General features: G+C 43.7%; 1 pseudogene across 1 annotated transcript; it reads left to right on the top strand.

The window, feature by feature from the left end:
• Positions 1-20,143: 20,143 nt before the first annotated feature.
• LOC308336519 (apelin receptor B-like) lies at positions 20,144-21,560 on the top strand (annotated as a pseudogene). Its single transcript has 2 exons — positions 20,144-20,565; positions 20,890-21,560. The product of its transcript is annotated as an apelin receptor B-like (transcript).
• Positions 21,561-22,482: the final 922 nt, after the last annotated feature.

The following is a 22,482-nucleotide window of genomic DNA, read 5'->3' as shown; positions in this document are numbered from 1 at the left end:
TTTATTTTTTTGTCTTACAGATGGAAATTCGAATTTTCAACGAGTTTCCCAGGCTGCAGACATTGAAAGGAGGCTGGATGTTATACAAGTCTTCAGGTAACATTGTTCACCATTGTCAAGGATAAAAATCCCCATTAACATCACACTTCAAATAGTTTTACAGTCTTATTTGCCTGATATTAATTGATGTATCATCTAGGTTTTTATGGACACTTTTTCATTTTTAAATTAGGTGGTAGCGGACGTCGGAAGTTGTCGGTCATTTTACAGGCCCCTGGCGGGTACACCACCAACGCCCTCAAGACTGTATTCAACAATGGAAAGATCACAATATATCTTGCTCCACTGCAAGAGGAGATGTCAACTGAGCCACTGCCCTACGACGCCCCTGAGTTTGCCAGGATGCCAAAGGCGAACTGCATAAAGTGTGCATGTCTATTCCCTGTGCAGATGTTACATTTACACCGGCAGGGATGCACTGCCAATGTAAGCCCTTTTATTTTGGTTGGTGGGGGGGGGGTTTCTGTGTGAATGACCGTCTACAGCTATAACTCTCTTGTATTTTCTTAAGGAGATCGAATGTGACCCATCTGCTGAGGAAGACTGCGAAAGCGAGCCATCGGCTGAAGACTGGACTGTCATTGAGGAGCCAGTACGTGCTGCAACAGTCGGAGACCTTCCTACAGCTGAGCTTGAAGTCTCCACAGACTTGACAGGATCCTGTGAGGTAATCGAGGCAGTAATGAAGGCTTAATCCATCTACTAGTATAATATGACGCCACTAAGCAATATTTTGATCTTGGGTTGCCAAATCAAGTGTAATTAAAGGCTTATTCATTATCCCGCATGGGAAGTAAGGTAGCATGACTTTTCAACCTATCTTTATATTAATCATAAAAAAATGGGGCTGTGGGCAGTTCAGAAACCGTCCTCCATTGACATCATTAATGGGGGATACAAGCTAATAGAAACTGCAGGCTTTCTAGTCCTGAAAGGTTGCAATGCGAAAATGGAAGCCATCGTTCTTACGATAATAAATCTAAACATTTTTGTAAAAGGAAATGTTGTTCAAAGAAGTGGTCCTCTATGGGACACACAATGTACTTATTTTGTATCTCAGAACTGTATTTACTATTGCCTTAATTTTTTTCCCCTTTTTATAGGTTTGCCCAATCTGTCAACAAACATTCCCGGCTGCTGTGCTTCCCTTCCATGCGAGCATTTGTGGTGAAGGGTAAGTTGACAGAAGTTATCTGGATATGTGCGCACACACACTTTGACAATGCAATTACTGTACTTGACAATGTTATGTATAGATTTAGTTTTTGGGACAAGTTAGTACTTATTTCGAATCGATCTGGAAAATGGCATAACTAGGTCATTTTTTGATGTGTTAAAAAAAAAAGTTAGTCTTCCACAACAAAGCTGTGGGTGTAAACGATAAAGAATCGTAATCATGCTCGTAATTCTGTCATTGTTTTCCTCAAGACTTGACACTGCATGGCACAGGGAAGCAGCCAGCCCAACAGGTGGAGAGGAATTGGCCGGACCTTCAGTCCAAAGAGCGTCTCGGGATCAATCATCACCTGGTAATTTATCGAGAACAATTACTATGGTGTAGTTTGAAACCAGTTTTCAAACTTGTTTCTAATTGGTTTAAGCAAATTAATATATCTACAAGTGATGTCAAAAAAGTGGTATATCAACGTTTAACCAATTCTACAAATGTGTTTGAGTGATAAATAAAGCCTAAAGTCATGTTTCTTCACAGTACCCGCCATTAATATGTGGCTTTAAAATGTAGTGTTGGCTAAACTTCATTTACAAACCAACTTTTACATTTTCAGCATGGCAGACTGAAGAAGACCCCAAAAAAGCCTGTCAGTTGTTCCGACGGCATCTCCTGGAGCGCAACGCCAAATATCCAACCCTCTTGCTCTCAATGGACATGTTTGATTCTGAAGAAGAAAAGGACGGCACATTGATTGCATTCTATAAAAGGAACGACATTAAGTGGGCAGCTCCGTTGATGTGCAGACTGGCAGGTATGCCCCCCCACCGCTCGCACACACACACACATACACACACTCTGTTCAGTTACTATATTGACTTTTTTATTTTATTTTTACTTGTGTAGTTGACGTTAAATGCATGCGACTTCTGAAAATGAATTATTCATTCATATATTCTATTTATATTTTAATCTGAGGTCATCTTTATTTTCAAGGAGATAAAGCTGTTGGTGACGGTGTCAATCGGCATGTTTTGTCACTGGCCATGGAGAAACTGAAGACTGGCTTCAGTATTAATTTAGGTTTGTATATATGTTGGTGCACACTGACACCCTTCCAGAAAGGTTTGCGGTGTATATATACAGTACCCCGTTATTCTTTTGACTAGGGTTCTTGCCTTTTTTTTTCTTCTTTAGGTTCTGGTAGCCTCACGCCCCTTTTTGAAGGGGAAAAAGATCACCGGGTTCCTTCTGCAGCTGGTGTGCTCCGGGAATCCAAACTGTTTGCGATGGCAGGTCGGATACTTGGCCATAACTTCATCCATGGTGGTTCAGGGTTCCCAGGACTGAGTTTGGCTGTTGTGACACTGTTGACTGGGGGTGTAACTGAAACTGCAGCCGCAACTCTGACCCTAGAGGATGTTGCTGATCTTGACCATCGGGAAACTATTGGTTTGGTGGGTAACACAGTTCAATGCACCATAATCAGAATTGAGTGTCTTCTTATCCAGCAAAATGAATTGGTCAATGTTGGGAAATTTTAACAAGCTTTTTGTGTCCCTGTGATGTACCCAAATGTTATTGACTACTCTAATGATTTTGTGATGTCCTTGTTGTAGCTCAGGAAATCAGAACTGACTGCAGAAGAAATGAGCCGTGTGACTGATCTCTGCCAGCTCTGGTATCAACCCTTTCCAACCTCCACCAACCATGACTGGGTGTTCCAGTTGCTGCTTTCATATGCGGTATGTTATAATTGACCTTACAGAAGCAGTGTAGTGTTAACATGACTAACGTTTTGGGAGATATGAACTCATGTCTGCCTCCCTGTCAATAATTGTTGCAGGTACTTCACCATGGTATGCAGCCAATCAAACAGATCCGGAAAGGCCTGAAAGAAACCGGATTGTGGCCGCTTCTTTCAGCCAGACCAGATGTACACCCCATAGTGTTCCCAAGGGAGTCTACTGTGGAGATTTGCTCACAGGTAAGCTGGTTTGTGTCTTGATTCTTTTTTTTTTTTTTTTTTTTTTAATTATAGATAGATGCAACACACAACTTGCTCAACCTTTTTATAATGAAATGCTCTTGTGATGCCCTGTAGACCATGATCGAGAAGATCCATTGGCCCCAGCCACAACAAACGAGTGACAGTGACGATGAAGAGGACGATCCGATCCCATTGGAGAAAATCAGTGTGGTCACTGGATTTCTCAGGAAATTCATAGAGGAAGGTAACTAACTGTAATTAAAATGTGCACATTATTTTTGTGAAGACTGGACAAAAGGTGATGGCAGTTCTGTTGCAGAATTTGAAAATATCAGATCTACAAGCAAAAACACAACACATTTTGAGCTTTTAGATGGGCTATTTTCCAGATCATCCTGTTATAGCGACACCAGGAGCGCATATACACATGCATATACACATGTCAACATTTCTGGCCCACGACTACTTCAACCAGTAGAAAACCTGTGCAATTGTTGTAGTTGAAATTATCAGACACCTAAAATGCAGGTTTAGGACATTATAGATTAAAATGTTCTCTCCCATTAGGGTCACCAGAGGTGCTTTGTGAGCTCACCAAATTCTGGGTCGGGTGGGAGCAGCTTCCGATTAGCCTCCATGTCAAGATTGTAACTACTACATACCCATTGGCTCACACCTGTCTGTATGCATTGGAGCTCCCTAGCCACTACAAGACCTACGAAGCCTTCCAGCAGGATATGACCATGTGCCTAAACTCCATCGGCTCTGGCTTTGGAATTGTGTAGGCTTTGGAAATGTGTAGTGTAATGTAAACCAAGTGTTCGAACCATGTTAAGTATAGTATGTCTATGCAGACTGTTACTGACTCGTTTTAAATATTTTGCAGTGAGTTGGCAGCTAAATGCAGTTGTTCAGGTTGTTATATTGTTAAGTATAATTGTTGAGTAAAAATGTACACGAGGGAGAACCTTGTGTACTGTATCGTTCACAGCACTACAGGAACCATATGGTTTTATTGTTACTGTAATGTTTCTTAGGCTAAATGTCTTGCACTCAGAGTTGTTTTAAAAACAAATTATATGCAGTGTTACTGTACAATGTTTCTTAGACTGAATGTCTTGCACTCAGAATTGTTTTAAAAACAAATTATATGCAGTGTTACTGTACAATGTTTCTTAGACTGAATGTCTTGCACTCAGAATTGGTTTAAAAACAATTCATATGCAGTGTTACTGTAATGGTTTAAAATGCAGCTATACTTCATGTTTAAAATAAACATTTTGGTATGTGACTTTGTCCTATATTTTCTTCCTGACCTGTCCCTAAGCCTAGGGACAACAAAGCTGGCGCATATACACAGGGTGTTTAGGTGAAGTGTCTACAAGCGTTAATATTTGCAGTAAAATGTATATTGTCTTTGTATTGAGTTTCTTTCAACAGTTTTCATGCAAGATTTCCATCATGAGCTCTTAATGGACATAATATACATGCATTTAATGAGAGTGCCCCTCACTTCACACAGGTGTGATTGTTTTTTGTATTACATTAACCACATGCAATATGTACAGGATACCCCAGAACTAAACTACCTTATTCCCTGTACCAACAGAAGGCTTTAACAAAACTGAAAGGTTATACTTAAACTTGACCCCCATTTGAAAAGATATTCCAGGGTCGGGACGCCCATAAGAGAAGATTATAGCATTCTCAACCCGTTTAATTTCAAGGACCCCCCAGTTTGACATGCATTATGCATTTCTATCTCTGGGACCCTCAATTTATATTGTAAAATCTATGTTGATTTTACTCTTGAGAGTGTGCAAATGGAAACAAACGTGTCAAGTTGGTTCCATTTGTACAAAGTGTTATAGACCTGCAAGGGTCCATTTGGTTCCAAAATATAATTTAGCTGGGGACCCCCTGAAACTGCAATGACCCATGGGGGTCCCGGACCCCATATTGGGAACCACTTCTTTACAAGACTATTATTTTACTGATTTCTTTGCCACAAAATAGCCGATCTACAAGCTCACATCGCAATGCATTATTGCATTGTGAGCTTGTAGATAGGCATTTTTTTATGTTAATTAATGCTAATGTTCCCCCAGAATATGTAGCCTGGGTATTAAGCGAAAAATATAATATATTAATATTAATAATAATTCATTTTAACTGAAGCTCTTCCAAGCATCGATGCATGCAGTACAAAAGGACCCCCCCCCCCACAATGTAAGGAGCCATTGGATTGGCTGAAGGCGGACCGATCTGATTGGCCGAGGAATCTGTCAATCAGAATGATTGACAGATTCCCTCAGCCAATGATGACGTTCGTTAACGCCCAACGTCAGAAGAGTCTCAAATATAGTCTCAAAGGTCTCACAGATTTGCAACTCACGTGAGTGAACTCACAGGTTCACATTTGTGTTTTGTATCCACAAGTTCAGATTTGTGTTTTGTATCCGTGTTTCGCATCTGTGTTTTGTATTTGTGTTTTGTATTTGCGTTTTGTATCTGTAATCTGCATCTGTGTTTTGTATCCGTGTTTCACATCTGTGTTTTGTATTTGTGTTTCAAACACAGATGCGAAATACGGATACAAAACACAGATGCAAATTACAGATACAAAACGCAAATACAAAACACGGATGCGAAACACGGATACAAAACACAGATGCGAATTACAGATACAAAACACAGATGCGAATTACAGATACAAAACACAAATACAAAACACAGATGCGAAACACAGATACAAAACACAGATACAAAACACAAATCTGAACTTGTGGATACAAAACACAAATGTGAAACACAAATTCACTCACGTGAGTTGCAAATCTGAACTTGTGAGTTACAAATCTATGTTATTTACTGTGAATCTTTTGAGACTGAACTGACTCCATAGTATTGCTTGCGTTTAAAGTCGTTTACAACCGTTTCACAACTTTCCACTGTCCAGCTTTCCCCTGCTGTCCTTATTTATATTCTGCAGCAAGACGGTGTCGCACGCCTAAAATTGCAGATCCACAAGCTCACAGTGGGGCATGGATGAGACGCGTTGTATTTATAACGTTAATAATACATGCAGGCCAGGGTCTTCAATGTTTTTCAGGTCAAGCCAAGGACGACTTAGCTGAGAGTGAGAGATCAAGTAGGGACCCCCACTATACATAGGCAATTATATTATAAAACTGTTGCAGATTAAACTAGACATAGACTTGTTTGACAGCACTACAAGTGTGACCTGTAATTTTTGTTTTGTTTATTTGTTTCTTTTCAATTACATTTTAATCTCTTGAACCCTCTATACTCAAAACCTCAAATTGACCTTTGAGATATAATAATTATACTATAGCCTATGATTATTAGTAATCTAACAATTCCACAATAACCAGCAGAGAGCAGACCCTTTGTTTACTTACAGAATTATATAAGTTGGGTTGTTTGAGATGCAGAGCTATAATACTAACCTACAGTAAAACAATAAATTGCTTTGAATTTAAATGTAATGCATTTTTACATGTTTTGGGAAATTAATAGAGCTTTAATATAAATCCGAATTGAATCGCCATCAAATCGCATCGTATCGGTAGAGGGGTGAATCGTATCGCATCGTATCGCCAGGAGATTCCATGTATCGCTAAAGTTTCGTATCGCTGGCAGTGCATCGAGATGCGTATCGAATCATGAGATGAGACGAGATTCACATGCCTAACACACACACACACACACACAATCAAAATTAAAAACAACAAGCATATAAACAGCTGCAACCACATACAGCACAACCACACTGACAATGACAAACTGACTGTATAAGTCAAAAAGTGTATATGACCAGACCAGTGAACTGTGAATGATGTTGTTGATAGTTGATAGTGATACCAATACTTTTGTATTTTTACTAGTACATTTTTAATGGGACTTTTGGGACTTTTACTTGTAGAGTACTTCTACACCACTGAGAAGAACCACCAGTGTTTACTGTTTATAAACTTACTTGTTGTTGCTGGAGCATCATCATTGTCACTAGTAGACTGCATGCTGGGGACTCTGAACATTTCTGTCAATTTGCGACATTTTGCCCCCTCCTCCTCACGGGCTCTTTGTTTTTTTACCCTCTCCCTTTCAGCTCCACCTGGCCTCCTTTTATTTCCCTTTGGATCCATATTAAAACGTTAAAATTAAATTTTGTCGACGTGACGTTGAATAATAACCAGCGGCTGTTCTTTCTTTCTCCGCCTCTCCTTTCTCACAGTCGGGCCATGCTGCATGGTGTAGACTAGAGGGCGGGCCAAAAAGCCAAACTAAACCAATCACGTATCGATTCTTCTAAAAAAACGTTCAGTAACGTCATTTTGACCAATCCCTACCCCTCTGATCACAGAGCAGTGTGTGAGAGCACGTTGCCTTTCTGTTTACGACGGGGTCGGGGGGAGAGAAATTGACTGTGGCTCGCCTGCCTCAGTTTAGGAGAGATTTTTTTTGCTGCGCTGCGCTGGTTCTGGCTGGCTGGCCTGACCGGCTGATGCAAAATAAATTAAATAATAATAATATATATTCTTGTTTTTTTGGACAGCCAGGCTAGGCAGGCCAGCTAGGACGGCAGGCCACCGGGAATAGTCCCGGTGCTCCCGATGGCCAAACCGGGCCTGGAACAGACAATGAACCGACAGATTTTTACATTCTCTTGTTTTTTTTGTTTTTTTTTAATGACATAACAGTCACATATTTTTTGCCAGGAAGATCAGTTGGTCAACTTTATCTGGCTTGAGAGTTGCTCTCTGGCATGTGACAATATTGCCACCAGTGCTGAACACTCTCTCTGAGGGAGCACTTGTTGCTTGAACGCACAGATACTTTCTAGCTAGTTGGCTAACTCTTGGAAAGTTTCCCTCGTGCTGTTGCCACCATTCGAGAGGATCCTTGCCAAGGGGTGCAATTGGCCCTGCCAGGTAGGACTTAATTTCTCCCTCTATTGCTTCTTTTAGGGATGGAATAGGTGTGCCAGCTGCAGGTAGAAGAGCATCCTTCAAAAAGCTGGCCAGTGATTTCTTAGCTTTCTTTTTGGGGAGGTGGGTTTCTTCCTGAGGCGTGCTCTGGGATGTGGAGGTAGAAGGCTGTGCAGCTGCTTCTTCAGGATGCTGTTCTTCTACAGGGACCCTCAGCAAGGACTCCAGCTCAGACACAGCTCTGGCTAGCATCTCCTCTGTCTTGTCACCGTCGATGTACTGTGTCTTGAACCTTGGATCAACAAGTGAGGCCATATCCAGCAGGTCTTGGGTTTTCTCATCCTGATATTTGTCAGTGAGGTAATTGAGAACGTCGGTCTTCATTTGGGCTGAGAGCTCTGTGTCGTCGTCATTCGTTAGCAATGTTTCTGTTTTGAACTTGTGAAGCACCGGCTTTACATAAGACACACTCACATAGTCTTCACCTAAAAAAAAAAGACAGCAGGTTATATATTTTATGTATATTTATTAGTGATCGACCGATATGGATTTTGGCCGATATATCCGATCACCGATTAGTGGACAATCAAAAAGCCTGATAGCCGATATTATGACCGATTATGAATAGTAAAAAAAAAAAAGTAAAAAAAAGTAAAAATAACATAACTTTCAACACAAGAATTCCTTTAAATGTATTGGAGAACATTTATTGCTTAGCAAGCACAAGAACAACAACATTGTTTTCAGTTACTTCAGTAACACTCCCCCCCCCCCCCCCCCCCCCCCATCAAATGCATTTTTGCATTTTTTAAACAAGTGCAATGTACTGTAGCACAGTAGCAGCATGGAACATTCAACACAGTGAGTAGTACAGTAAACTAAAGTGCAGGCTGTGTTTAGTACAGCAACAGACTCCAACAGAGGTTTTTTGGTTATTTTTTTTCACAGCAACAATTCTCATAAATAACTACAATTGTCTTTACAGCAGTTATACAACAGTGAACATTAAATCACATAAGGTCCAATGTTTATTTTCTTTACACCAGCATTCCTCAAACCACAAATGGTCCCAAGCAGTAGTAGTTACTTTACTTAAAGTATTTTCTTAAACAATTTAACTTAAGTTGGAAATTTAGGCTGTAACTCAAACTAAAAAGAACTTCAAATGAAGCTGTAAACAATGAGGCTGCATTTTAAAACAAGACCACCACAAGTCAAGTCCCTGCCATCATCCCCTCAGGCTCAATACTCCCAGTTCAGAAGCACCAGGTTGTGGTGCAGAAAGCACAGTTGTTCTGCATGCTCTCCAGTGAGCCGGTTCCTTTTTTTCTCATAGATTGCAGCGACTTCACTAAAGACACGCTCACTTGGTACGGAGGAAGGTGGTGGGCAGAGATACTTTCTAGCTAGTGGTGCAAGAAGCTTGAAGTGCTTTTCATTCTGGCTCCACCACTGCAAAGGATCACCTGTTAGCCTGTCAATCACTGGCTCTCTTACGTAGCGCTGTAGCTGTTCATCAAGGTCTTCTTTGTCTGATGGGCCAGCCACCGCATGGCGCCCTAGTAGAGACTGGTACATGTCATCAATGCGGCAACGAGGTGTCTGCTGTGCCTCTGTCCGTTGCCTTTTGTGGGTCCCAGGGCCATCACTCCCATGTGCTGAATCCTGCTGTCCCTCCTCATCTTCAGATTCCTCATTTGAAGCAGCAGTCTGATCAACTTCCATTTCTTGTTCATCCTCTTTCAGCCATTCTTTGGCTTTGGTCATTGTGGTGTCAGAGGAGAAGGCATGACACTTGTAGCGGGGATCTAAGAGACATGCCAGCACCACATGTTTTGTTTCTTCCAATGTCGAGTATCGTCTAACAAGGCTGTCCCTCATGGCTTCTCTGACAGTTCTGATGCCTTTCCCAGACTCCTCTTCCTCTTCAAGCAGCATCTTCAGTACCATCACACTGGGAATGATGCAGGAAACAGAGGACTCATAATGGCTGACTTCCAAAGTCACTTTCTCTATTGGGAGGAGAGTGTCAATTAAATTTGTCACAATAGCCCACTGATGAGCTTCGGGAATTGTGAACCCTCCGTGGTCACTGGAGTAGATGCTGAGGGCATTCTTCTGCTCGAGCATTCTTTGCAGCATGTGGAGCTCTGAGTTCCATCTTGTTGGGACTGCCTGGATGATAGTGTGTTGCACAATACCAAGGTCTTCTTGAATGGCCTTCAGACGTTGCTTGGCAAGTGATTGAAATGGGTAGCACATTTTTTCAGGATGGCTATGACGTCGATAACTGCTCTCTGACATGACAGGCCATCACGCACCACCAGTTGTAGTGTGTGTGCTGTGCAGCCAAAGTGTGGCAGTTCAGCAACCTTCATTGCCTTTACAACATTGGCTCCGTTGTCTCGCAGAACAAGCAGTACACGGTCTTGGTCGATACCCCAGGAGTCAAGCATGCCCAGGAACACTTCTTTAATATAGAGATGTGTGTGGGACCCCACCATCACCTTAGTGTTTAACACCACCTGCTTTCTGCTCCATTTCTGGTCAATGAAGTGGCATGTTAGGCTCATCAGCGACTCTGTTGCCCCAGACCAGCAGTCTGTAGTGAAGGCGAGTGAGTGACCAGCATTCTCTGGTTGGATCAGTGCTTTAACCTTAGCAACTAGCTTTTCATTAAGAGATGGCAGCATATTTGTACGATAATACTTGTCGGTTTTCAGCATGTATCTGGGTTCAGCTCTTGCCATTAAGCGCCTAAACCCAAAATCAGACACCATGGAGAAAGGTTGGTTTTCAGTTAACATCATTTCAATTATTAATTTGTCAAATTCTTTACATCTCTTATCTGAATTCTCCCACGGTCTTTGTTTTTCAAACACGGACTCAATGGTAGACTGAGAACTTTCAGTTTCAGCCCGTCTCTGCTCTTCTTCTTTCTTTCTTTCTTTCTTTTTTGCGTCAATGTGCAGTTGCTTGTGACTGTTTTGAAGATGGTTCCAAAGATTTGTCGTGTTCTGATTTTTTTTTAAAGCTGATCCTGTGCTGGGTTGTTCATTGCAAGTATCGCAGATTGTTGTGCCTGTTGCTGATTTTGTGAAGTAGTCCCAGACTACACTTCTACGCCGTCCTGGAGGAGCCATCTACAATAACAGGAGGTTGAGAGAGTCAATGATTTTTTTTTTGTAATAATAAACATTTACAAACAAGTACATAAATACTGATAATGGCCCTCTACAAGCCTCATTAAAACATTGTGAGTTTGTAGATTGGCTATTTTTTATTTTACTATATTTTAATTAATGTATACCATACTATAAATGTAAAGTACTAAAATATGTCTTTGAGATATTGTGGGGCAGCCCTAAATGTCCAAAAATGCTAAATACAAATATGCCTACTATGATTTCAGCATGGGTCAGGGATTCAAATGTAATCATGTATCACTATTCTGTAGTCTTCTTGTATTCTTACGTAGCCATGTAGTGTTACATAGAAAATGTTACCCTTATATAAATGTGCTACCTGGGGTAGCACATTTATATAAGGTCACATTTTATATGCAACACTACATGGCTACGTTCTATGTAACGGTGTTACATTGAATCTCGTGACCCATACAATTGTGCTCCCTCGTCTGCCCCCAGTACTTGTTGCACTGTTGTTGACTAGAAGCTCGACCGGCCGCACATTTCATGTATGCGTCGATAATAATCATGCGTTTATAAACAAAGCAGTTCAGTAAAGTTCTCTTACTTTGTGGAAGAAGAAGAATGTCCGTCTCCTTTCACTCCGTTGATGGCGGTGGAACTGCAGCACACCGTGCCGTGGCTTCCCCTCCTGTGAGACGAGATAAAACATTCGGAAGCGAGTCAGCATGCAGTCAGTCACATAATGCTATTATATTTTACATGAGCGTTACATTACAACGAACGGATTACCTGAAAAACAAGCTCCGTGTTGCTTCTTGGAGAAGTTGAGCTGGTGAGTGTTTAAGGCGGATTGTGATGGCTCATGGCTGGAAAGTTTTCCACATGTCTCTTTGAGAGAGAGAGAGAGAAAGCGAGACAGACAGTTAATTATTTCCAAGATAATAATAAAGTGTAAATGTATAAGCACGCTGTGAAGGGTTATATAATTGTGTCTATCTTACTTGTAAAACAGCCAGTTTCTCCACGACAAAGCGGCAGGTGAGGGTGTCCCCAGCTCTGTGCACAACATGCAGTGTTTTCTTTTTTCTGTGCTCAGCACTGCAGACGCACTCGCAGAGGATTCATTCTTCATTTATTTATCATTTATTATTTTTTACCACCGATACCGATATTAATAAAAAACATGAATATCGAAGCCGATAATCGGGCCGATTATCGGCCGATCACTACTACCGGTATATAGCTATCTGCTTATGAACTCACTTATGGTGTGAAGGAGCACATATTTCTTCAAAGTCTAGTAAAATATACAGTAAGATGTATTGCTATAAATAACAGTAGTTCTCTATCGTGTTCGAGACTGGCTCTCCACTACATATTATTCAATATGTACGGGAACTGACCCCACGGGGCAGTGTTCATGGATATCTCTTTAAGACACATCATCTATGGTGGCCCTGCCCAGATGCCAATCAGCGGGCTACTTAAGCCCCATCTGTGCAGAGCCACTTCGATCTTTTGATTTCCACGAGACAGACGTTACTAGGTTATCTCAGCAGTTGGAAAGGCATCAGAAAAAATATATTAGAACAGCTGCGTGGCACACAGTCCACTTGCCTTAGGTGAGAAGAGAGCCGGACGTCCTGACAACTCCTCTCTGGGCGCCGCGTAGCTCCACATTCCACAACAACAACAACAACGACAACAACAGCAAACAAGCTGAGTGCCGAGTCCGTCTTGCGGAGGAAGCCTCAGTTTGTCCGTGCGACCGCTCCTGGGTGAAACCTGCTCGTTGGGGGAAACCTTGGAGACGGCGTTCGGTCCGTGCGTCCAACCCTTGGTGAAACCTGCTCGTTGGGGGAAACCTTGGGTCGGCGTTCGGTGTGGCCACTGGCCAGAGGGTCCAAGTGTGAAGCCAACCACGTTGGTAGATCCTTGGCTCCCTGGCTGCAGAAGCGCTGGGACCCAGAGCGAAACCGACCTCGTCGGTGGACCATCGCGGGCCGCGGCTGTATAGTATACAGTGTATACCGGCCAGACCGCACAGAGGAAAAACAATAACAAACCCCCGACTTCCGCGTTGACGTCACACGTCGGCGTGGGGGGAGGGAGCTCTAGTGAATACACTCTGTCACCCTCACTCGTCGTGTAGGCTGGTTGCCAGGTTGTCTACAATATAAGTGGGTTTATACACACTTATAGATGGGTATGGATAGTATACTGTGATACATATCTATATACATACACACTTATAGATGTATAGGTATAGATGGTATGCTGTGATACATATCTATATACCCATCCAGGTACTGAATAGATAGATAGCTATACATGCATGTATTTATATATATATATAGATAAATTAAGTATATGCAGTTATAATACACGTCTATAGAGTTGTCTGAATATACAAATAAATAAATAGATATATCTATATATGTATATGAACATATAGATGTGAATTATAACACATAGCTATATATATATTTAGGTACATAGGGGAAACAGAAACATGGCCAGTCCAGTGCACACCTGTTCGGTGTGTGGGGTGAAAATGCCCATGGAGGACGGCCATGATAGGTGCATGCTGTGCTTGGGTCTGGACCATGCACACACGGCCAGTTTGGACCCGGCATTCTGTATGAATTGTTTCATCCTGCCGGCTAGAGTGAGGGAGGCCAGGGCTCGGTCATTATCGCTGGTACCGGTAGAGGCTATTTTAGCCCAGCAGCATCAGGCCAAGCGGATGAAGACTGCCGTTGGGGGCGACCAGCGGCAGAGGCAACCGCCGTCAGCCACAGCTTCGTCAGCCCCACCAGCTCCGCTAAATCCAACAACCCCACGGCGCCCAGCAGCCATAGTGGTGGCTCCTCCAGCTCTACGGCGCCTTATAACTCTGCGGCGCCCTACGGCCACAATATCGGCCCCACCGGCTCCACAGCACCCTGCTGCCATTGTAGGCCAGGAGGAGGTGCACCTGGAGGGTGGGTCGGAGGAGGAGGTTGATGTGGTGGGGGATGACCCCGAGGACCTCGAGGAAGAAGGCCTCCCCCCCCGGCAGGAGGGGGAGGAGGCACAGGCGGAGGAGGAGCAGGAACAAGAGCAGTACCCCTCCTCCGATCTTGAGCTCATAGCACGGGCCGCACGGGCCTTGGACGTAGAGCTGCCCTCAGGGCGGACACAGAAAACCTCCCGGTTCGACGACGAGGGGGGGGACCAGCCGCACTCCCTCTTGGTGCCCCTGCTCCCAGACGTGGAGGACTTAGTGCTCCAGCAGTTTAAGAAGCCGACGGAGGCCCACCACTGGTCAGGCCTAGTTAGACGACTAGCGAACGTGGAAGGTCCGGAGAGGATCGGCTGTGGCCCACCACCGACCTTGGATCGGGCCTTGGGGGCCTGGATCGCCCGGAAGGGCCCTGAGGACGTACCATCGGCGGACGCAAGACCTCAGGACAACGGACCAGCTGTTCGTCTGCTATAGACATAACTGCCTCGGGAAGCCGGTCTCGAAGGCTAGGCTTTATCACTGGGTAGTGGAAACCATCCAGGAGGCATATAGACAGGCAGGCAAGCCAGCCCCGTCAGGGGTACGGGCACACTCGACTCGCGGCCTCGCAGCCTCATGGGCTTTGTGGCGCCCTCCACATTCACAAGGTTCTACTGTGTGAACGTGGCAGCCAGCACCCAGTTCACGGAGCGTGTACTGGGCTCCAGGCAGTAGCTTGGACTGGCCTTAGCGTCTAGGAGTTTGTTGACTGGCCTCAGTGTCGGTCAGGGCCAGCTGGGCCTAGGTGGCGGCTCACACCTAGGCCACGAGTTTTGTTGACTGGCCTCAGGGTCTGGGGGCCAGCTGGGCCTAGGTTGCGTCTTGCACCTAGGCCACGAGTTTTGCTGACTGGCCTCAGGGTCTGGGGGCCAGCTGGGCCTAGGTTGCGTCTTGCACCTAGGCCACGAGTTTTGTTGACTGGCCTCAGGGTCTGGGGGCCAGCTGGACCTAGGTTGCGTCTTGCACCTAGGCCACGAGTTTTGTTGACTGGCCTCAGGGTCTGGGGGCCAGCTGGGCCTAGGTTGCGTCTTGCACCTAGGCCACGAGCATCATATCCTTATACAAGGGCTTGGAGCACATTGGTGAGCTGGCACCAGGGATGGCTACGGCCAGGGCGCTCACCACTTATAGGCTCTGATGGAATTCAGGGTAAACTGCCTCGGGCTGCCGCGGGGGCAGCTGGTCTGCTTATTTCCTCGCGGTGTGTCTTAGAGAGTTCCCGTACATATTGAATAATATGTAGTGGAGAGCCAGTCTCGAACACGATAGAGAACGGAGGGTTACACTCTCTGTAACCCAGGTTCTCTGAGTGGAGAGACTGGCTCTCCACGAAAGAGCCGCTCCGAAATTCGTGTCAATCAAGTTAATCGAAGTGGCTCTGCACAGATGGGGCTTAAGTAGCCCGCTGATTGGCATCTGGGCAGGGCCACCATAGATGATGTGTCTTAAAGAGATATCCATGTACACTGCCCCGTGGGGTCAGTTCCCGTACATATTGAATAATATGTAGTGGAGAGCCAGTCTCTCCACTCAGAGAACCTGGGTTACAGAGAGTGTAACCCTCCGTTATTTGTGTTCAGGAAGACATTTTCAGAAGTGATTCAACCTGTAGCCATAAAACAGCCTCTAGAGGTCAGAGGTCATCATCTCCCACCTCACTTAAGTACTGCAATTAAGTACAATTTTGAGGTATTTGTACTTCACTTGAGTAATTCCAATTTTCAACACTTTTACTTCTACTCCACTACATTTCAGAGACACGTAATTGTACTTTTACTCCACTACAAGTATTTGGAAATATCCCAAAGCTCCCAATCAACCCAATCAAAAGGTTATGGGGGATGTTTAGTTTTAGCCAATATAAAAAAAAATACCACAACATATCTGCACCATTTATTATGTCTGATTGGGTTGGCCACTGGGCAGTATATTTTGAGAAGTCTCAGTGCTGTTAACCGACAGGGTTAAATTAATTGGTTTACTGTTGGTCAAAGAAGGAGAGGATGGATAGATAATCTGATATGATGATAGCATGGTGCTTTATATACATTTAGATGTGTGTTTATATACATTTAGATGTGTCACGTCCTGTCTTAGGACGTACCACGCCTGGACCGCCGTCCTTATGTTTGCCCCTTACCCCCCTGTGTGTTTCCCCGCCTCCCTGATAGACTGACACCTAGGGACTCAGCTGCGGGCAATATTGCCATCACGGCTTGTTGGTATTTATGTGTTGCTCCTGTGTGATTCTGTGTTCTGTCTTAATTTATTTCCTTAACGCGTCGCGTGTGTGTGTGTGTACCTGTGGTTCTAGCCCTGTGAGGCATCCTGTGTTTTCCTGTTGTTTGGCAAGCAATAAAGCCCTGTGTTCCAGTACTCCGCTCGTCATGCATTATTTACTCCCACACCAGAGTCACACCGTGATAGAGATGGATAGATAATCTGATATGATGATAGCATGGTGTTTTATACACACACACACACACACACACACACGCGGCGTTTGCCGTCTACCGCTTGCCTTTAAAGCAGAATTAGCCCTTATACTAACTCCATTTAGTTTAGCACATGGTTCTCAAACTTTTATGTTGTCACCCCATATCCTGGCCCCTCTCTCCACTGGATCCCAGTAAAGTAAAAAAAATATATATATTAAGAGATCTGTCTGTTCCTTCCTGAAGTGGACCCTCTTGCCCTCTGCAAATAAATATATTCATGGTAACGGCACATTTCTATTCAAATTGTCAACCTGCTATATCTGCTGAGAAGTTCACCATGGCTCAAGCCATTGCATTTAGTTTGTTCTGCAGCCTACATGTTTAGCATGTACAGTACAGTAGGCAGCCATGACACAACAACTATTGAAATGTAAATTATGTCGCAGTCCATTCAATGAGGTGTGAGAAGGAGCCATTATGGACAGAACACTCCATTGTTAAACAGCTCATTGGCAGAACAACCAACGACATGTCCACACATGCTCCATATGCTGTTAATTATAGTGTAATGATCATTTTACATTTTTACATGTCCACACATGCTGTTAATTATAGTGTAATGATCATTTTACATTTTTACATGTCCACACAACATGCTCCATGTAGTTTAATTATAGTGCAGTGATAATGTTATCATGGAAACTCCAATTAATCTCACATGATTAGTATTTTGTTTGCGGCATCATTGTGATATCTTGATTAATGTACGCTTGTGATTCATAACTTAGGCCTGGCAAACTGTTCTTTCTGTGAATGAATGCACTCAAGCGCATAATTATTAAATGATTATTATTATTTTTGTATATATTTTGTATTATATATATTTTTTCTCACACATTATGAATAGGTTGACAAAAGGAGATGTTCCCAATTTAATTTATCTTTTTTTGAGAATATTAAAAAATATATATGCACATTTTTCACCAATGCCCCCCCCCCCCAATGCATGAGAGCCCCCCCATGAAATCTATTTATTTGTTATTTTTGTGAAAAGCCATGACGAAATATTAAAGAAGAGTATCTCAAGTTGCCATGTATTGCTGTATAATCAGTGTTGGGGAAGTTACTTTTAAAAAGTAAGGCATTATAGTTATCGTTACTTATCTAAAAAAAGTAATTTGTTACTTTACTTTACATGGAATTATGAAAGTAACTACTTTACTTTACTTAAAAAAATTATAATATAAAAAACGATTTAAAAGAAGGTTTTTTGTTCTGTCGCACAGTAAGAGAAAACACAACTCCCTCCTAACATTATATGAAATGTAGTGGAACAATAAAACATGTTCAGGAATTTTGACAGGCATCTTTATTGTAGCCTCAACTTGCCTTCAAAACAATTAAACAAATGGTGCTGTCAGTGCAATATGAAGAAAATAAATAATAATCAAATAAAATGAGTACACTCTTCTTACACCGTAAAGTTATAAATAAAAGAAATAAGCACATTGAGATGCTTTTCACATTTTCACGGTTTGCGTTGCTTTTTTTGGCTGAGGACAATGTTTTATGTCCGCCACACAATTTACATTTCACCTCAATGTTTTTGTCGTCCTTGGGTCGCAAGTACTCAAAATAGTGTTTAAGTTTCCAACTCCCAAAGCAACCGATCTCGCTGTCATCATGATCCGCATTTGCCATTTTTGCGTATGGTACTGTATTATGATTTTCGTTCTACCGGCGATTTCTGTCTGTGTAGTATCTATGTATGTGTTACAAGGGTTTGGGTGTCTGTGACTAAATGTGTTACTGTTTACAACAGCCAGTAAGCCCGCCCACCCTGTAGACTGTCTCTGATTGGCTTACCCTGAAATCTGGCCCTACGTTAGCCAATCAATGACCTCTGTTTTTATCACGTTAGGGTGTATCAAGCCATGTGGGCTGACAGGCTAGTATGACTGCACAAACGAAACTGTCAACAGAGAGCGCTCTCTGCACTGCAGTCAGCACAGCACAGAGACACCTGTATGATAGACTCACGGAGCTGCGAGACCTTTTTTTCACTGATCACATAAGTTGACATAATAACGCCATAACGCGGATAACGCTCGCACAATAACTATAAGGCCGTTATGGAATGGGGAAATGTAAAGCGTTAGGTTACAAGTTACTGCAAATAGTAGTTACGTTATGTAACGTAACGCATGTAAGGGCGTTAGTCACAACACTGTGTATATATACACGTATTTGTTTTCCTAAAATGTTTCATCACACAATTTTGTAACCCATTTTTTCACCTGCAGTGTCAATTATCTAATGCAATCCTGGGCGCTACACTTCCTCTGCTAACCTGGGGGGCCTGCGGACTGACCTCATGCTTCCTTCTATGCATGAGGAGTCCAAGCTGCTTATTTTCACCTTACAGGGGAGAGTTTCCCCGGCCGGACGTAGCGCGTGGAAGAAACACGTTATTCCGACCAGTTCCTTTCCCCTCCATCGGGGCCCCCGGCTGGCCAGGGGGAGGTAGTTTAGAGACCAGGATTACTGCATGCTTTTTGTGAGGGTACCTACCCTAGGGGACACGGGGAGAACATGCAAACTCTACACAGAAAGGCCCTTTCGCAGACCCCGCCTCAGGTATGGGCACGGATGATGGTACTTCAATATATTTTTACGAGAAATATTTTTTATGGAATATTCTGCATTGGGTAAAATATACCTGTGTTTATTTATATGGTGTAACAAAAGGGTTAAAAAAGAACACAATCAAATAGCTAATAAATTAGGCCTATTGCTTTCAATTCAATAACAGTTGTGCTGGACAAGTTTGTTTTTTGGGGGTTTAACACTTTACAGATCAGCATGTTAAAACGTTTGACGTTTGTTAAAATGTTACCTCATTATTGTTATTATTCTCAAGTACCCCCTGTAGTACTCTGTGCACCCCTGGGGTTACCCCCAATTGAGGAACAATGGGTCCTAAGAGGGAGGGGGCTTGGGCATGTCCTAAGAGGGAGGATGCTAGGGCATGTCCTAGGAGGGAGCTCGGGCATGTCAGGAGGGAGGGGGCTTGGGCATGTCCTAGGATGGGACTAGGGCATGTCCTAGGTTGGAGGTGAGGCTAGGAGGGGTATATAAGGGTCAGACCACTCAGATGTGAGACACACTTCAGAGTGCTGACAACTTCTCCTGGGATCACGTCCATCAGAAGTATAGCTTCACACGGCGGGACGTTGTTTTGAAGTTTCGTTAATTTGAACCTGCACACAGACTAAAAAAATACAGATTTCAAAATACGAGAACGGGATCATCAGAGAGGAACAAAAAAATGGAGATGGAGATGCAGAACGAAAGCGTCTACGAGTACTACGACTACGAGGAGAACCAGACGTCGTGCGACTACTCGGAGTGGGGCCCTTCGTACTCCGTCGTCCCGTTGCTCTACGTGCTCATCTTCGCCTTGGGCCTGTCCGGAAACGGACTGGTCATCTTCACCGTGTGGAGGGCACGGCGGGGCGACAAGCGGCGGCGCACCGCCGACGTCTACATCGGCCACCTGGCCGCGGCCGACCTGACCTTCGTGCTCACGCTGCCTCTGTGGGCGGTGTACACGGCCACGGGCTACCACTGGCCCTTCGGAGTGGCCCTGTGCAAGGTCAGCAGCTACGTGGTCCACCTGAACATGTACGCCAGCGTCTACTGCCTCACCTGCATGAGCTACGACCGCTACCTGGCCATCGTACGCTCCTCCTCGAGGTGATTGGAGTTTTTGACTTTCATCTTGATTTGGGTTTTTGACTTTTTTATTTTCAATTTCAATATAGAACGTTTTAAACGTGGGGTTTCTAGCTATTTTAGTGTATTTTATGAATGAAGAAGAAAGATTAAAACTATAAGCACATTTTCTCTATGATTAGTTCTTTTTTCGAAAGTTTTGTAAACAAACAATCCATTTTACAGGTATCTTTAAAATATTATTTAAGTTTTTATAAAATGTGTATTAGTTCAAATTCAGTTATTTTCCTTTAGCTATACTTTTACTTAACTATAACAACCCTCTCTGTGTCCTCTTATGTCCAGCTCACAGCTTCGTACCCGGGGCCACATGAGGGCGTCCCTGACAGTGATGTGGCTCCTGTCTGCTCTACTGGCTGCGCCCACTCTCATCTTCCGCACCACCAAACACGAGGAGACGAGCAACCGGACCTCCTGCGTCATGGACTTCAGCCTGGTGGTGACGGATAAGAACAAAGAGAGCCTGCTGGTGGCCGGCCTCAGCCTCTGCTCCTCGGTCCTGGGGTTTCTCCTACCTTTCCTGGCCATGATGGCGTGCTACTGGTTCATCGGATGCACCGTCACGCGCCACTTCGACGGCCAGCTGCTGCGCAAGGAAGAGCAGCGCAAGCGGAGACTGCTGAGGACCATCACCACGCTGGTGGTGGTGTTCGCCGCCTGTTGGACTCCCTTCCACGTGCTGAAGAGTGCCGACGCTCTCTCTTACCTGAACCTGGCCCCGGACTCCTGTGCCTTCCTACGTTTCCTCCTCCTGGCTCACCCCTACGCCACCTGTCTGGCCTACGTCAACAGCTGCCTCAACCCCTTCCTGTATGCCTTCTTTGACGCGCGCTTTCGCTCCCAGTGCCTGCGCCTGCTCAACCTGAAGAAGGCTTTGCATGCATGCCAGCCCCGCCATCTTGCTGTCCGGCCAAAAGACCCAGGTTCAGAGCCTGGACACAAAGTGTATCAGCTGAGCACGATGGCAATGCCTTTGGTCAGTTGTCAGGACTATAAACGGAGCTAAAGTGGCATGTCCCACATCATGTGACTGAAAAGGGTAACTTGAGGATTGTGGTGTATTGGTTCAGACATTCTCCTCACGGGCTTCCGGTGGAAGCAATTCATGTTTGAGGCAAACTTCTTAAAATTCCTCAAAACAAGGGAACAATCTGCAGTATGCCTACGGTGCAGACACAGTGGGAATGTGTGTCAAATGGACCAATATGTTACTGTTGCTTATTGCAGAGATTATGCACAGTGTAGATGAGCTTGGACCTCTCGTGCCTCTTCTAGCTCTGGTGAAGAACTGTATTAGTATGCTTGTGCTGCAAGTAAGCACTTGATTGTTTTAATTCCAGTCTTATGGGATATATACACTTATTGGTGTTTCTGTGAATTGTTTTGCCAGTCAGCAAGAGGAGACCAAGATTGATCATGGTTGTAATGAGCGACCTTGATGTGTAAATATGTGAATACACATTGTGAATGTAAAGTACTTTATGAAATTCAAATTTATGATTTGTAATAAAAAGGGGGATTAACAAACAATGAAACTTGTCCGTCTGTTGCTTTTGTGTAGCCCCCAGCCAAGACTATAGGGTTGGGATTCGTTCCGGATCCTTACTAATGGTGCCGGTTCCTAGCGGTTCCCTTAACGGATCCTAATATAACGGATCCTAATATTATTTTTTTCCCCTTTTTTTCTGACATAGATTATGTTTATATTATAACTAACCTAACCAAGTACTTAATAAACACAAATTAAGTAATTCAATTATTGAAAATGCACTTTACAATTATGAGGTGGCACTATTATTTAAACTTCACCACCACCACCAGCTAGTCACCACAACAATATCATTGTTGCAATTTGTACTGTATATATTGCAATTTGTA

Source organism: Protomyctophum bolini, assembly GCF_963924005.1.
Source record: "Protomyctophum bolini genome assembly, chromosome: 21".
Taxonomy (NCBI): domain Eukaryota; kingdom Metazoa; phylum Chordata; class Actinopteri; order Myctophiformes; family Myctophidae; genus Protomyctophum; species Protomyctophum bolini.
The sequence above is the reverse complement of the archived record's forward strand: the minus strand, read 5'-3'. Positions and strand labels throughout refer to the sequence as shown.